General features: G+C 38.6%; 1 protein-coding gene across 1 annotated transcript in view; it reads left to right on the top strand.

Annotated features, from left to right (window-relative positions):
* LOC138698673 (zinc finger protein 271-like) overlaps nt 1-18584 on the top strand; it is a 46444-nt gene that overhangs the window by 700 nt on the left and 27160 nt on the right. Inside the window, exon 2 of the mRNA XM_069824835.1 lies at nt 1339-1382. The gene's annotated coding sequence lies outside the window, so the exon portion shown is untranslated. The remainder of the gene's footprint in view (nt 1-1338; nt 1383-18584) is intronic.

Genomic DNA, 18584 nt, shown 5'->3' on the forward strand with positions numbered 1-18584 from the left:
TTTATTCTGTGTTTAATTTCCTCCCGAGTATCATTTATATTTGTTACTGTTGCTCCCAGATATTTGAACTTCTCCACCTCTTCGAAAGATAAATTTCCAATTTTTATATTTCCATTTCGTACAATATTCTGGTCACAAGACATAATCATATACTTTGTCTTTTCGGGATTTACTTCCAAACCTATCTCTTTACTTGCTTCCAGTAAAATTCCCGTGTTTTCCCTAATCGTTTGTGGATTTTCTCCTAACATATTCACGTCATCCGCATAGACAAGCAGCTGATGTAACACGTTCAATTCCAAACCCTCTTTGTTATCCTGGACTTGCCTAATGGCATACTCTAGGGATTTTAATTATATACGAAACTAAAATTAATTCTGAGGAAGGCAACATAGTTATTGTAAGTAGAGTGAGTTGCAGAATGTTTCCAGTCAGCTAACTAGTGTCATGGCATCATGGGATTAAAACTTACTTACCTTATGATGAAAGAGTGATGGAACGGAGAAAAATTCTCTCCGGCGCCGGGATTTGAACCCGGGTTTTCAGCTCTACGTGCTGATGCTTTATCCACTAAGCCACGCCGGATACAACCCCGACGCCGGTTAGAATCGTCTCAGATTAAGCTCCATCTCTTGGGTTCCCTCTAGTGGCCGCCCTCTGCACTACGTCATAGATGTCTATGAACGCAGGACCGAAGTCCATACATGTGTTGAGGTGCACTCGAATGAGTGACTGGTTGGCTGGGATCACTTTGTGATTTAAGACGGCGCCTATACCATCGGATCCCGGCCAACCAGTCACTCATTCGAGTGCACCTCAACACATGTATGGACTTCGGTCCTGCGTTCATAGACATCTATGACGTAGTGCAGAGGGCGGCCACTAGAGGGAACCCAAGAGATGGAGCTTAATCTGAGACGATTCTAACCGGCGTCGGGGTTGTATCCGGCGTGGCTTAGTGGATAAAGCATCAGCACGTAGAGCTGAAAACCCGGGTTCAAATCCCGGCGCCGGAGAGAATTTTTCTCCGTTCCATCACTCTTTCATCATATGATGACGCAGAATATCTGCATGGAAATATCATATGTACTTCGGTACATCAAAATATATATTACTTACCTTGTTATATTAATAACATTTGGTACTACTCTCCTCACAGTAGTTGCTGGAAGTGTTGCCATCTTGTGTTATACGTAATCGATATCATGTCATTCACAAAATAAGTAAATAATGACGCTATGAATAAGTCCTATATAACCTTGTGTATCTAATGCATTTCTAACTGTATGAAAACAAGTATATGTATGTGAACTCTAACAGCAAGTTGTATGTTGCCAGGTGGAGGACGAGGGCTGGCGAGAGGAAGCGTTGACACATGCAAGGTGAGTATTGTATTGTATTGTATTGTATTGTATTGTATTGTATTTATTAACATTCCATGGTATTCATACATTGCTTGCAGCTAGAATATGGAACAAGTAAAAAAACTTAATACTATTATAAAGTCTTAATTTATAGTCACAGCCTAGATGAAATATATACAGACGAGATTTACAATATAGTCTACTAGTACAACACAAAGTTTTAGTATCAATTTCATGAAGTGTTATTGAATGTAATGAATTCACCTACAGAATAGAAGGCGTGAGAAATTAGGTACTTCTTTAATTTGGCCCTAAATAATCTTATGTTTTGAGTTTCATTTTTTATATCGATAGGGAGGCTATTAAAAATTTTTACTGCCATATAACGCACTCCTTTTTGATAGCACAATAGACTTGCCAATGGCGTATGAAAGTCATTTTTTTGACGTGTATTTGTGCTATGAACTGTTGAATTAGTTACAAAGTTTTCACGATTACATACGAGGAAGATTATTAATGAAAAGATATACTGACAAGCCATGGGCATTTGTAGTTTTTTGAAAATAGTCCTACATGATTCTCTAGATTTGGCACCTACTATTATTCTAATTACTCTTTTTTTGTAATAGAAAGATATTGTTATTATCTGTGGAATTTCCCCAGAATATTATTCCAAAACTCATTACCGAGTGGAAGTATGCAAAGTATATTGTTTTTAAGGTATTGATATTTACTATCTTTTGCATAGATCTAATAGCAAAACAAGCTGAATTTAGTTTGGGGGGTAATTTCTTTAATATGATTTTTCTAATTTAAGACATCGATTTTTAAGCCAAGAAATTTGGTTGTTGTTGTTTCTAATAGGGATCTATTGTTAGTTATTGCGCCAGAAATTTGCGACGTTGAATTTGGACAGGATTTAAATTGAATTATGTTAGTTTTGTTACAATTTAATACTAATTTATTGACTGAGAACCAGTCACATATTTTGAAGAGAATTTCCTCTGTTAAAGATTGGAATGTGTTGGAGTTATTGGCTGTAATTACTATACTTGTGTCATCTGCAAATAATATGGGATGACCTACATCTTTTATTAGGGGGCAAGATCATTTATAAACACTAGAAAAAGTAGGGGGCCTAATACTGATCCTTATAAAAAATGTTATACAAAAGAAATGAACAGAAGAAACTAGAAATAATGAACAATGTTTTAATCAGTGAATTTCCTCATAATACTAGAACCTGATAGTACAATTTAGTAGAATATACCAAAATACAGACCATTGATTAGGTAGGCAGTGCTGTTTATGGAGTAGAGACAGATTGTTCACAATGAATGGAATATGTTATGGCGTGTGTGTGATCCTACATGCATTTGAAGCGTTTTAGTAAAATTTGCCCCACATCTGTTGCATTCACATCAAGGTCAGTGAAGTAACATTATTTAACCCTTTGTTGTCAATATGTGTGGGCGAATGTTGTCACATGCCATGCATTACACTTCTGTCCGCATGTTCTCAATGAATTGGCATAGTGGAGAAATGTCTGAAGTATTTTAAAATAATGACGAAGTTATGGAGGTTCAGAGATTGGCATACTCCTTGGTGTTTCCATTGCTTCACCACAGTTTAGTATATACAGTCACGAAGCTTGGGGTGATTTTTTGCAAATCTCGTGATAGTTGCTAGCCGCTTGGAGCGCTGTGAGTACTAGGAACAATAGACTGTGTCACTGCCATCGTGATCTAATACAGGTCGTAAGGCAAACCTGTGACTCGCTTAACCCGATCATGAAGGGTGGCTTTTAAATCATATAAATTAGTTGGAATGCATAAAAACAACATATATTACTCTAAAATGCAGTGTAATTGCAATAATAAAATTTAATTAAAACAATGATTATGAGACACTTCAGACATAATTGACTTGCGAGTTAAGGTGAAATATTTTTGGTGTGAAAATTACGTTGTTCGTATGTGTAATACCTCCCTTTATTTGAATTAAATATTGCGAAATTCTTGTACATTCGTTTATGCACGATTCAATAATTTTCAGTTGCTCCGCACGGATATTTAGATATGTTGAAATTATAGGTTATGTTTACTGTACCATTACTGCAATATTCGCATTTATACATTACAATTAAGCATAATGTCATGTATGATACGCCGCAAATTCAATTTGTCTGTATTTTAATACTACAATTGAGTACTGAATTATTGTATTTATCTACTACCTAAGAGACGAAGTAACACAATTGTACGTACACTAATTTCATAGGAGTGGTATGGTAAATTTTCTGTCTACAATTAAGCAAGGTAGATGTGCTAAATTAAAATCACAGCATATTAAACCCCAAAATAGCTGCCATTCTAAACCTAAAATTTTAATGCGAATATATTATGTTAACATGTAAAATTCTCTTCACAATAAAATAACACAGTTTTGTAATTATTTCTGCAACAAATTATGCAATAAGAAGTAAACAGAACTTATGGACACATTACACTAAATAAAAACTTAGTAATGAGTATTGAGCTTCGCAACTGTATATACGAAACTGTGGCTTCACTTTGTTCTTAGAGGACATTTATTTTTGTGGGAGCAGTGTACTTTTACAATTTCGAAATTCTTTTGTCTTTTTTACGTAGTGAATGGCTTTCCTTTGCAAACGAATTTATGTGCTCTATTCACGTCAACCGTGATCTTGTCTCGGTAAGTTCAGCCTTCTTCAAACACTTTGTTGTTATCAAGGCTCATTTTTCTTTCTGTTTTAAAAGCAATTTATCTATTTATATGTGTAAACGATATCTAGAGATGAAATATAATGAATTAATAATAAATACAAGATAAGATAAAATATAAAATACAAATATAATAAAGCAATAATATATATAAGAAGAAACCAGAGGATATAATATTTTTCTTTTCTTTTTCTTATATATATATATATATATATATATATATATATATATATATATATAAGTTTGAGGCCGAATGACCAGTGCTCGTGTTCTGTTGCAGTTCCAAAACTATTACTAATTACAAGATGAATAGATAAATAAACTAGAAACTAAAGTAAGATAAGAGCTATACTACTTTAATTCATTTAACAAAGACCGCAACAAGATGTACGCATTGAAGATGTGAAGACGCGAGTTTTGTAATGCTGGTATTCAAAGATAAAAACATCGACCAATAAGCTGCAAGCTTAAATTACATGATTACGAAAATAAAGATTCCGATTCAGAGTGAAGACCATAATTCCCAAATCTGTAGAAAAAGAAAAATGCCATGCTGTATTCTTTTATCAAGATTCCGAAACAATGAAAGGTATTATAGCAGTGGACCAAAATCATTTACAGACAAAACTTAGGTTAGGGCGAAACAATGCTGTGGGCGAAAGGTCCGACGGAACGAAATGCCCAACGGGACCATATGTCACTGGATGAAATACATTGAACATACTGCCTGTGGATCGCAGGCCGTACTAGTATTGTCTGTTGAGATTGTGATGTACAAGGTTTGGCAGTTGGTTCTGACGAATTTCAACATGCTGTTCTGCAGTGAATATAATGTTCAGAAATGTCAAAATAACACAGGATATAGCTTGAACTTACTACTTACTGGGTTTTAAGGAACCCGGAGGTTCATTGCTGCCCTCACATAAGCCCGCCATCGGTCCCTATCCTGAGCAAGATTAATTCAGACCCTGCCATTATATCCAGAGTGCTGCATTGGAGTTAAATCGCTCGCTTGAACTTGGTCGAGGGTCGCACCCTCGAGTGAGATACGATTGGTCGTGATACGCTCATAATAAATAGAAGCACAATACAAGGTCATCTCACTGACATGTCTTATCTTGTATGGAAGGCGACAGATAAGATACACATATGTTTTGCTCACACGGTAAAAATAAGGCTTTATTTTCTGTGTTTATGACAAACGTTTAATGGAACAGTCAATGGAACGTACCAAAACAGGAACATGAAGTTATAAATAAAATAGTATGAAAAACTTCGATATACAGTTATTATTGCTAATTAATAATTATTCAATATTTGATTTACCACATATATAATATGATAGGTCCATACATAGTGTTCCGCCTATATACTGCGACAATGTAGAAACGTTTTACAAAATATTATTGATATAGCAGTAGATTAATAACAATATTAGTACAGAGATAACGTCACAGAAAATATAATAAAACGAATAATCATGCTGCACAACTGTTACAGACGCAAAGATTGATACACTAATTATTAGAGATTATTATTATTATTATTATTATTATTATTATTATTATTATTATTATTATTATTATTACTAGAAAACTTGATACAGTTCTTGCATTATCCAGATTGTGTTCTCCGTTTATAATAATTACATTTACATCCAATAACATCTATCAGATGTGGCAAAAACAAAATCAGTCCTGTGTGGGGGGAAAAAAAAAAAAAAAAAAAAAAACCATTTACCTACAACATTTATATTACATTTTAAAGCAAGTTTTGTAGTTGTACTATGGAGAGGTTAGTTAAAGTTTTGAAATGATAAACATCTATGATGTTACTACACAGTTCATCACTGTAACAAGAATGAATTCTAACACTCGGCTTATACCGTTCGAGGATTTATCGCTCGTGACAATTTTACCCATCATGCATGTGCGCTACCTATTGGATTATGCTATGAACTACTTGGCGCTCGAGCGAAAACGTGCGATGCAAACCTCTGTTATGAACAATTTCTGGGTAAGAGTGCAACAAACTATAAGATACTTAGGGTATCACATGAAATGTGTCATTTTAAAAAAAAATATATATATATGCCAGTAAATAGCATTGTTCAAGCATATCCTGCGTTAATTTGATATTTCCAAGCCTTACAGTCATTTAACTAACTGCTGGATCCTGTATAATGAAGACCACAGTACCTATTGGAACTAGTAAGTCACTGACTGTGAACTTGTGTCGCAGAGGCGGGGAGGTGATGTGGGGCCCCAGTGAGGGTGGGCGTATATCGGAGCCCTACCTGTGCGTCATCTGCAGGAAGGCGTTCACGAACAGAAGCGGCCTGCGCCGTCACATCCGCGTACACACGAAGGAGGCGTACACTTGTTCCGTATGCGGGAAGCTATTTTCCAGGCGCTCCCATCTAGAAGCGCACAACAGAATTCACACCGGAGAAAAACCATATGTCTGCGAAATCTGCAGCAAGACATTCACTCAAAGGGGATCGTTGACAGTTCATTACAGAACTCACACGGGGGAAAAGCAGTACCCTTGCCTCGTGTGTAACAAGCACTTCTCCAGGAGGGACACCATGCAGGTGCATTACCGCACGCACAGCAACGAGAAGGAGTTCGCGTGCGATGTGTGCGGCCGGCAGTTCCTGCGGAAGGCCACGCTGACGCAGCACCGGCTCGTGCACGCCAAGCAGAGCAAGGAGAAGGCCTTCGGGTGTGATGTGTGCGGCCGGCAGTTCCTGAGGAAGGGAACTTTGCTGCAGCATCGGCACGTTCACTCGGAGGAGAAGAAAGTGTATAACTGTGACATGTGCAACAAAACGTTCTCGCATAAATACACTCTGATGAAGCACTGCGTCGTCCACTCGTAAGTGGATGTCCTCGGTATCTAGTGGCTGCCTGTCTTGCCTCTGTGTTAGGTACTGCAGCGTCAAAGCTCCCCAGAAGCGATGGAATTTTAGGCTAAAAGATCCTAATGCCAAGGCCACACAGAGCGCTATGTATGCTTTGAACAGTACGTTCGCAAAATATAGCTCTCTTTACACACAGTTTCACTGGCCATACAAGCTGTGGTATATATGCTTTGATCGCTGTCTTAGCTGCATTGCAGAGAGTTTTATTCTCGGCTATCTTTTCAAAACGTCACTGTACACAGACATGCGCAGTACAGACGTGGACAAATTATTAGTAAAATTGAAGATTTTTATTAGTATATATTTTTTACAAAATATCACTCTTCAATTCAGAATACAGTTGACATTTTTGCGTATTTACACATTTAAAAAAATGAAGATTTGTATTGTATATTTTCAAAACTTGACTCTTCAATTTGGACTACAGTTGATATTTCGGATGTTTCCAAATTATTAGCGAAACTGAAGATTTTTATAATATATTTTTACTAAATTTGACTCTTCAATTTAGACTGCACTGGCATTTTTGCACATTTACAAATTATTAGCAACATTGAATATTTTCATTATATATTTTTTTTCAAAATTTGACTCTTCAATTTGGAATACAGTTGACATTTTTGCATAGGCCTATTTCTATCAACTGTAATGATAGAAATATGCAAAATTGTCAACTGTAGTCTAAATTGAAAAGTCAAATTTTGTAAACAGAATTATCATAAAAATCGTCAATTTTGTTAATAATTTGTCCACGTCTGTAGATCACTGGACAGTTTTCTGTCACTCTACGTGCATTGAGCTTGCAACAGTAACCTTCATAAATACACTAGTGTCCAAAAGTTAAGCATAATTCAATATTTTGTTCCCAACCTAACAGAATGGCACCAAACTTATACAAATGAATCATACAGGATCTGGTATGTAACAGAGTAACACATATCAGCAAATTTTGTCTTATTGTGGCCTACGGATACATTTACACAATTACGGTACAAAATCTGACTATCACTTCCACAACATTGATGGAGCTGAGCGGTTAATATGGGGTGTGGTTACCCCTCATGGCTACACAGGCGTCACAGCGCCGTGGCATGCCCTCTATCAGGTGGTTCAAGAGCTCTGCAGACAGCTGTTTCCATTCCTGACCAAGAGCATTGCGGAGGGTTGAAAGTGTTTTCGATGGAGGCTGGTGGGCTGCAACTCGTCTTCCTAATGCATCCCAGGCATGCTCTGTAGAGTTCAGATCCGGGGACATCGCTGGGCAGTCCATGCGCCGGATATTTTCCACCTCATGATACTCGTCCATGCCCACACCTGTGGAGTAACGGTTAGCGCGTCTGGCCGCGAAACCAGGTGGCCCGGGTTCGATTCCCGGTCGGGGCAAGTTACCTGATTTAAGTTTTTTCCGGGGTTTTCCCTCAACCCAATATGAGCAAATGCTGGGTAACTTTCGGTGCTGGACCCCGGACTCATTTCACCGGCATTATCACCTTCATCTCATTCAGACGCTAAATAACCTAAGCTGTTGATAAAGCGTCGTAGAATAACCTATTAAAATAAAAAATATTCGTCCACCAGGTTGTCTCTATGCAGATGTGCATTGTCGTCCATAAAGATGAAGTGTGGACCAACTGTAGCTCTGAAAAATTGCACATGCCGTTCCAATACCTCGTCTCTATACCTCTGGGCATTCACAGTACAGCTGCAAAGATGTGCTGATCTGTACATCTATTGAACATTATGCCTGCCCGCACGAGTACGCCACCACCACAAAATGAGTGTTTTTCCACGATTTTTGTGGGATGAAACCTGGTTCCACGTTCCCTCCAGATTATTGTGCGACGGGAATCATTGGTCAAACTGAATCTGGACTCGTCTGTAAACAGCACATTCCTCCATTCTTCCAAGGTCCAATGTTGGTGTTGCCGACTCCACTGTAAATGGTTCCTTATGTGTACTCAAGTGACCTGGACACACACTGCAGGTCTGGCACAGAGACCGCCTCCGGTATACAGTTTGCCTGGAAACTCGAACGCCTGAGGCAGCTGCAAGCTCAGAAGACAGTTGTCTTGCAGGCATCGTCCGATGCTTAACGTGCTGTTAAGGTGAAATATCGGTCCTCTTGCGGCGTTGTGACCCATGGGCGACCTTGTACAGGCATACGACGAACATCCCCTGTGTTTTCGAACCGTCGCCAAATGACACTTTGTGCCACACTCAGGGCTCGAGAGACTTCGGTCTGTGTCTGACCTGCTTCCAGACGTCCGATTATTCCACCCTTCAAAACAGGGTCCAGTTGGCGTCTCTGTGGCATGTTGCTGCAGTCCTGTATACACTGTGATAAGAAACTGCCCTCTGTTCACAATGAGAGAACAAGAACGAATGGGTCGCACTGGGTCTGTTTGCTTACCTTCGAAACACGTGTTTATTCGGAGGGTAGGCGGAGGTTGAGGTACCCCCTCCCTATGCACAGAGCACAAGTACGATGCGACACACACAGTGATAAAGTTTTATAGCGATTGCTCACCGTTTTCCCTTTCATTTCCCTGTTTTAAGAATTATGCTTAACTTTTGGACACTAGTGGGTAATATTTATTTGTCAGAGACCAGTATACATGGCTGCAAATGACATCCTCAAACTTACAAGCTAGATTAACTACAGTTAAAGTTACAAATTCTTGGGTTGCAAATTAACTATGATTCGATTGCTCTTTATTAACATTCTTTAAAATATATTATTTTAATGTACCGAGGTACATATGATATTTCCATGCAGATATTCTGCGTCATCATACGATGAAAGAGTAATGGAACGGAGAAAAATTCTCTCCGGCGCCGGGATTTGAACCCGGGTTTTCAGCTCTACGTGCTGATGCTTTATCCACTAAGCCACACCGGATACAACCCTGGCGTCGGATAGAATCGTCTCAGATTAAGCTCCAACTCTTGGGTTCCCTCTAGTGGCCGCCCTCTGCACTACGTCATAGATGTCTATGAACCTAAGACCGAAGTCCACACATGTGCTGAGGTGCACTCGTTATGAGTGACTAGTTGGCTGGGATCCGACGGAATAAGCGCCGTCTTAAATCACGAAGTGATTTACGCATATCATATATATTATTTTAATGTACCGAAGTACATATGATATTACCATGCAGATATTCTGCGTCATCATATGATGAAAGAGTAATGGAATGGAGAAAAATTCTCTCCGGCGCCGGGATTTGAACCCGGGTTTTCAGCTCTACGTGCTGATGCTTTATCCACTAAGCCACACCGGATACAACCCTGGCGTCGGATAGAATCGTCTCAGATTAAGCTCCAACTCTTGGGTTCCCTCTAGTGGCCGCCCTCTGCACTACGTCATAGATGTCTATGAACATAGGACCGAAGTCCACACATGTGCTGAGGTGCACTCGTTATGAGTGACTAGTTGGCTGGGATCCGACGGAATAAGCGCCGTCTTAAATCACGAAGTGATTTACGCATATCATATATATTATTTTAATGTACCGAAGTACATATGATATTACCATGCAGATATTCTGCGTCATCATATGATGAAAGAGTAATGGAACGGAGAAAAATTCTCTCCGGCGCCGGGATTTGAACCCGGGTTTTCAGCTCTACGTGCTGATGCTTTATCCACTAAGCCACACTGGATACAACCCCGGCGTCGGATAGAATCGTCTCAGATTAAGTTCCAACTCTTGGATTCCCTCTAGTGGCAGCCCTTTGCACTACGTCATAGATGTCTATGAACATAGGACCGAAGTCCACACATGTGCTGAGGTGCACTCGTTATGAGTGACTAGTTGGCTGGGATCCGACGGAATAAGCGCCGTCTTAAATCACGAAGTGATTTACGCATATCATATATATTATTTTAATGTACCGAAGTACATATGATATTTCCATGCAGATATTCTGCGTCATCATACGATGAAAGAGTAATGGAACGGAGAAAAATTCTCTCCGGCGCCGGGATTTGAACCCGGGTTTTCAGCTCTACGTGCTGATGCTTTATCCACTAAGCCACACCGGATACCCATCTCGATGTCCGACAGAATCGTCTCAGATTAAGCTCCAACTCTTGGGTTCCCTCTAGTGGCAGCCCTTTGCACTACGTCATAGATGTCTATGAACATAGGACCGAAGTCCACACATGTGCTGAGGTGCACTCGTTATGAGTGACTAGTTGGCCGGGATCCGACGGAATAAGCGCCGTCTTAAATTACGAAGTGATTTACGCATATCATATATATTATTTTAATGTACCCAAGTACATATGATATTTCCATGCAGATATTCTGCGTCATCATACGATGAAAGAGTAATGGAATGGAGAAAAATTCTCTCCGGCGCCGGGATTTGAACCCGGGTTTTCAGCTCTACGTGCTGATGCTTTATCCACTAAGCCACACCGGATACCCATCTCGATGTCCGACAGAATCGTCTCAGATTAAGCTCCAATTCTTGGGTTCCCTCTAGTGGCAGCCCTCTGCACTACGTCATAGATGTCTATGAACGTAGGACCGAAGTCTACACATGTGCTGAGGTGCACTCGTTATGAGTGACTAGAGGGAACCCAAGAGTTGGAGCTTAATCTGAGACGATTCTGTCCGACGCCGGGGTGGTATCTGGTGTGGCTTAGTGGATAAAGCATCAGCACGTAGAGCTGAAAACCCGGGTTCAAATCCCGGTGCCGGAGAGAATTTTTCTCTGTTCCATTACTCTTTCATCGTATTCTTTAAAATATCAAACCGTCTTTACTACTTCACATCAGCTTCTTGCATAGAGTACGAAAAGAATTCTAATACCATATTGGTTCCAAATGAATACTTTTCTAGGAAAAAATAATGTCCCCTCAATGTTAACACTGTTTTACTCAATAGGTACTTTGAAGTTTTTAAATAAAATGGACGGTTTTCTTGCTAATTAAATGAAAACATTAACACATATCATTATTCCCTATCATTAGGAAGTCTGCTAACCCATTAGTAAGGGACGAAATGCCGCCATTCAGACTTGAGTTTGTGTGTATCCATAGTTAAGCCAGTGATGCGTTGTTAAACTACGCAGACTTTCAGTGTAATTTTCGAATTAAGCATACACTTAATTACAAAACGCATTACAAAGTATATGATTATGTCTCATGACCAGAATATTGTATTTGAAGAGGTGGAGAAGTTCAAATATCTCGGAGCAACAGTAACAAATATAAATGATACTCGGGAGGAAATTAAACACAGAATAAATATGGGAAATGCCTCTTATTATTCGGTTGAGAAGCTCTTATCATCCAGTCTGCTGTCAAAAAATCTGAAAGTTAGAATTTATAAAACAGTTATATTACCGGTTGTTCTGTATGGTTGTGAAACTTGGACTCTCACTTTGAGAGAGGAACATAGGTTAAGGGTGTTTGAGAATAAGGTGCTTAAGAAAATATTTGGGGCTAAGAGGGATAAAGTTACGGGAGAATGGAGAAAGTTACACAACACAGAACTGCACGCATTGTATTCTTCACCTGACATGATTAGGAACATTAAATCCAGACGTTTGAGATGGGCAGGGCATGTAGCACATATGGGCGAATCCAGAAATGCATATAGAGTGTTAGTTGGGAGGCCGGAGGGAAAAAGACCTTTAGTGAGGCCGAGACGTAGATGGGAGGATAATATTAAAATGTATTTGAGGGAGGTGGGATATGATGATAGAGACTGGATTAATCTTGCTCAGGATAGGAACCGATGGTGGGCTTATGTGAGGGCGGCAATGAACCTCCGGGTTCCTTAAAAGCCAGCAAGTGAGTAAGTAAGTATAATCGATGTTTAATTATTTTAATGTATTTCATTACCTCTTCATTCTGCAGTTATACAATTTCCACCTTTTATACTGCACTAGGATTGTAAGGTATTCTCAATTTTAGGTTATGTTTATTGAAATACGAAAACAAAATTACTCTCACGTTTCGATACTACTAATCAAACCCCGTATTTTCAATAAATCGTACTAGTCACTACTCTCTATTGCCATTTACCTCGCTCTTCATCAGAAAACTATTTCTTGATACATTTCGAGCATGTAGCACTTCTGTCATTGAATTAGTTGAAGCCACAGCACGCAAGGATAGAGCATGTTCTTTTCGTTAATGTTAGTCTGGATTGGCGTTTGCTGTACATATTTGTGCAAGGCAACATGGCTTGGACTATTTTATTGGAAAAAAGTTCAACATGGCATTCCAGGGGACGATGATTTTCCTCTCCAAGTATCAGCAAGTAACTACAAATATTTATCGCCAGAATCGTCACTACTGTCCCAGGCATGGCGGGCAAGAGATTCGTAAAAACATAGCGAACAAAGTGTACATAGCCTAGCCCATGATGTGGTCTTGGGCTTCAGTGTGGCTTCCAGAGACGAAGTAAAGCCCGTAGGCCATGTGGTGTACTTACTACATACAAAAGATTTCTCTGTTCATTACTGAAAATGGATTAAGATAAATTCTACATTCATGTCGCCATTACTCCATTGTCAACTGCTGGTAATGTGTCACCGCAGTGATTAGAAGCAGCTGATGAAAAATCACAATGGTCTACCTTCAGTCGTGTATGTGTAATGATTCTGCAGACGTACAGGGTGCAAGTCAAATAACCCTGCAGATGTTTAGAGTGAATAGCTCATATTGTATGTAACAAAAAACTGTAATACCACATTGGTGGAAAGTTCATAGTTTTCTCAGAAAAAACAAGTTTCCCCCCCCCCTCCAAATGTTTAACACCCTCTTATTCAGTAACTATTGCGAGTTGGATTGTGATTTTTGTCCATATACACAGAAAATGTAATAAAGAATCATTTACGAGGGTGGACCCAAAAGTAACCGGAACCGAACTGTTGCGTGCGAAAGCTTTGTAGTTAAGAGTTGTGCTGTTAGGTGGTGTTAGTTTGGGGTCTCCTGCGACCGTTAGTGAGCTGGCGTCAGTCTGAGTTAAGTGGTTTGTTTGTGGTGCTGTGTTGTTTGCGTTCCTGTTTCAACCGTTTGGCGATTAGTGAGATGGCCGACCACAAGGAACAAAGAGTGTGTGTCAAATTTTGTTTTCTGTTAGGGAAAACTGCAGCTGAGACCGTTGGGATGCTTCATGATGATGCTTTGGGAAAATCACAGGTCTACGAGTGGTTTTCCTATTTCAAATCTAGCAACATGTCAACTGAAGACATGCTGCGCCCCGGGCTTCCTTAGACAGGAAGAAATGACGAAAACATTGCCAAAATCAAACGTGCAATTGATGAAGATCGTCGAAAGACTATTGACGAAGTTTCTGAGCAAACGAACCTGTCACGGAGCATGGTCCAGTGAATTTTAACCGAAGATTTGCATATGAGATGGGTGTCTGCAAAATTTGTTCCTTGCTTGCTCACAGATGAACAAAGAGAAAACCGCGTGAGAGTTTGCCGCGACTTGAAGAGTGAAGTGCAGAACGATCCAAATTTTCTTAAAAGAATTTTGACTGGGGATGAGTCTTGGTGCTATGGATACGATCCAGAATCAAAGCAAGCGTCGAGCCAGTGGAAAACTCCAAATTCACCACGACCCAAGAAAGCACATCAAGTGCGATCCTATGTGAAAACATGTTGATTTGTTTTTTTGATGTGAATGGCATTGTCCACAAAGAGTTTGTTCCGCCAGGACAAACAGTGAACCAACATTTCTATTTGGATGTGTTACGAAGACGAGTGTGCGACGAAAACGGCCCGAAATGTGGAGAAATGGGGACTGGTTGCTTCGCCACGACAATGCTCCAGCCCACACAGCTCTGACGGTCCGACAGTTTTTGACAAACAACAACATGGTGCTTGTGCCTCATCCATCCTACTCACCCGATCTGGCTACGTCGGACTTTTTTTTTTGTTTCCACTGATGAAGAAATGTCTGAAAGGAAAGCGATTCAGTGATGTGGATGACGTCAAAGAAAACACGCTAATGGCTTTGAACAGTATCTTCAAGAGTTCCAGCACTGTTTTCAGCAGTGGCAAAAGCGTTGGGACAAGTGCATTAATGCACATGGACATTACTTTGAAGGGGACTGAAGTACTGTGAATGTAGAGTTCAATAAAAAAAAAAAAAAAAAAAAACCATTCCAGTTATTTTTGGGTCCCCTATCGTATTCCTCTGTCATATTTCAATAGCGTGGGCAGTTTTCATGTAAATTTAATTTAAAAACCACTAATTTCAAGTCACTGAATGATGCAACTACATCACAACATTGTAGCTAGCGGAGGAGGCACGAGGCAGTTCACTTATAATGAGTTTGTTGACCGCTTACATCTGTATTATGATACGAGGTGATGTTGCTGGACTGCTGAAACTTCAAACTTAATTTTCTAATTAACCGCGCATTTGATCACAAAACGTAATACAGGTTTTCTATTCATTTACGTGTACCCTATCGGCTCTTTCAAGCTGCAGGACTATTTCACTTCCATCCTGTATATACAGGATGTAGCAATTGAAAATGTGTGTCAATCAAGTTGAGATCGACTGTGGCATAGTTGTTACAAGCTCAGAATTGGAAACCAAACTTCTTAAGACATCTGATGACACTTAAAAATCAGATCTAAGTTGCTAAGACAGATTTAATTGATTTAAAGATAAATGTGACTAAGGAAAATGGCCTGTGTTTAACGTAAACGTAATGTAGTTAGAATTAGCAGTACGTTATGTCAGTATGCCGCAACTAGGCAGACAGGAAGTGAGGGAGCTTTGAACAACCAGGACACAACACATGCAGGTAGAAAGCGGTGGATTAGTTTAAATGTTGTGGAAACGTCAAATGTCTGTTGAGTTATTAATTCTCTATGTTCCTAATTGCGAGTGAATCAAATCGACTATGTATGTGGTGTAACATTTCTGTTAGAATGTGTGTTCAGTATGGTGCTTATTGTAATTAACTAACAAATATAAATTATATTTATTCGTGTCGTATGTGACACTAAGTTATAAGCATTCCCCTGTTGTCTAATTCTGAATACGTTTAATTCAGCAATTTGGTAGCATACTGATTTTCTGTTTCTTCCTTTATTTAATGACAATTTTAAGGGGAGAGGACGATATTTTTTGGTGAAAAATGAGTATATTTTCGAAAATTTTTTTTTTCTCTAGAATACTCTGTCATATGTGTGGAACGCATTGCATAACATTATGTGGGTATTTGTGTCCTTAGCGGATGTTGAGACGCCATTTTTAAACTTCCTGCGCTATGGATTTTTAAATCACACGCCCCCTTTCGTTGTTTCCAGTAACTTCATTTTTTTTGCAGCCAGACAAAAATGGATATAATTTCTGAACTATTCAAGATACATGCATGAAATTTAGAACACACATTCTTTAGACTATTAGGAAACTTTTCTCTGTAACAGAATTTTGTTAATTGATTTCATTTTAAAAATACGTCCGTTTGTTTGCGAAAAAGGATAACATAAAATTGTTATTAAATTTTAATTGTTTATTTTACAAACGTAGGGACTAATATCAAAATTCTGTTACAGACAGTTTGCAGAGCATGCTTTTGCAAGTACATTGTAAAAAATTGTTTGGATCTATCTTTAAAAATGGTTAAGATATATCGGTTTTAGTAAAATCCTACATTGGGTGTATTTTTTTCAAATCTGAGCCCCCAATTTTTTTTTTTTTTTCAAAATATTTATATTTGGTTGAGTTGCTACAGCTATGAGCTCTCTACATACAAAAAAAAATTAATATTTTACACCAAATAGGAAAAAAGTTTTAAAAAGTACCATCCTCTCCCCTTAATATTTGTTTCTGCCTTAATGCAGAAAGTAGCAGTATTAGTGCTGGCAGCATGTCTACAATAGAAAAATACTCAGTGTAAAACAACCACATGGCCTTCAGAAAACTACTTTATAACGGATTCTATCACATTGCAAGACGCAGGGTAACAAGAAAGATATATAAGTCCTTCAGCACACTGAGGAATTCAATTGTAGGTCTTTGTTTTATTCGGATATGAGTAACGTAAGTAAGATAGTAAATATCAATACCTTAAAAACAATATACTTTGCATACTTCCACTCGGTAATGAGTTTTGGAAATTCCACAGATAGTAACAATGTATTTCTATTACAGAAAAGACTAATTAGAATAATAGTAGGCGCCAAATCTAGGGAATCGTGTAGGACTATTTAAAAAAACTACAAATAATGCCCATGACTTGTCAGTATATTTTTTCATTAATAATCTTCCTCATATGTAATCGTGAAAACTTTGTAACTAATTCAACAGTTCATAGCATAAATACACGTCAAAAAAATGACTTTAATACTCCATTGGCAAGTCTATCGTGCTATCAAAAAGGAGTGCGTTATGTGGCAGTAAAATTTTTCAACAGCCTCCCTATCGATATAAAAAATGAAACTCAAAACATAAAATTATTTAGGGCCAAATTGAAGAAGTGCCTAATTTCTCACGCCTTCTATTCTGTAGGTGAATTCATTACATTCAATAACACTTCATGAAATTGATACTAAAACTTTGTGTTATACTAGTATAATATATTGTAAATCTCGTCTGTATATATTTCATCTAGACTGTGACTATGAATTAAGATTTTATAATAGTATTAAGTTTTTTGACTTGTTCCATATTCTAGCTGTAAGCAATTTATGAATACCATGGAATGTTAATAAATACAATACAATACAACATTCACCATTTGAACAGTTATGTTCATGTGACGTATCGTATTTTCATTGTGTATGATGAAACTAGAGACATCTTGTATTGTATTGTATTTTATTTATTAACATTCCATGGTATTCATACATGCTTACAGCTAGAATATGGAACTAAATTGTGGTAACTAAATGAAATTCGGATCATTATGGTGCATTATGAATTGTCAGGTAAAAAAAAAAAAAAAACCAAAAGGAAGCATCGCTTCTGTACTAATCCATGTGATCCCATTTAAAATGAGTGGATCTTCTGAAATTCCGATTGATTCAAATTGATCTCGGCTGGTACCTAACAACTCCAAGTGGCATGTTCCATAAGAATTTTTGTAAATCAACGCGAACACGTGATCTGGACGGCAAATGGGGATCCCACTGCATGTATTGAGGAGGTTGAAGTAGCCACAGCAGTACTGGCATGCAGAGCAAAGAGATCAATTTTCAGGGCTTTATAATATCTGGATCACATCGGAAATTAATGCATCTGTGGCCATGATTGGTAGCTACAAAATGGCAGCTCCATCAGTCTTACCTATAAGACGTTGGTAGCATCTTCAAGGACACATTATTACTTCAAGGGACCAGGCAGAGGCCGTACACCATGTGCAGGGAGAAGCTAGTGAAAACGAAAAAAATCATATCTCAGAAACTACTGCAATTATTGTCTCGAGGTTTATATGTTGTGAAAGAGAAACTCAAAAATTTTCGTTGGATGCACTTGCAGCAACTATGAGCTTGTGCATATCCTTCTGTGAGGAGAAACAAAAAGTCTTTCTCCTGCATCGTGATTGTTGACATTGTTGCTAAGAG

This window comes from Periplaneta americana, chromosome 4, assembly GCF_040183065.1.
Source record: "Periplaneta americana isolate PAMFEO1 chromosome 4, P.americana_PAMFEO1_priV1, whole genome shotgun sequence".
Taxonomy (NCBI): Eukaryota; Metazoa; Arthropoda; class Insecta; order Blattodea; family Blattidae; genus Periplaneta; species Periplaneta americana.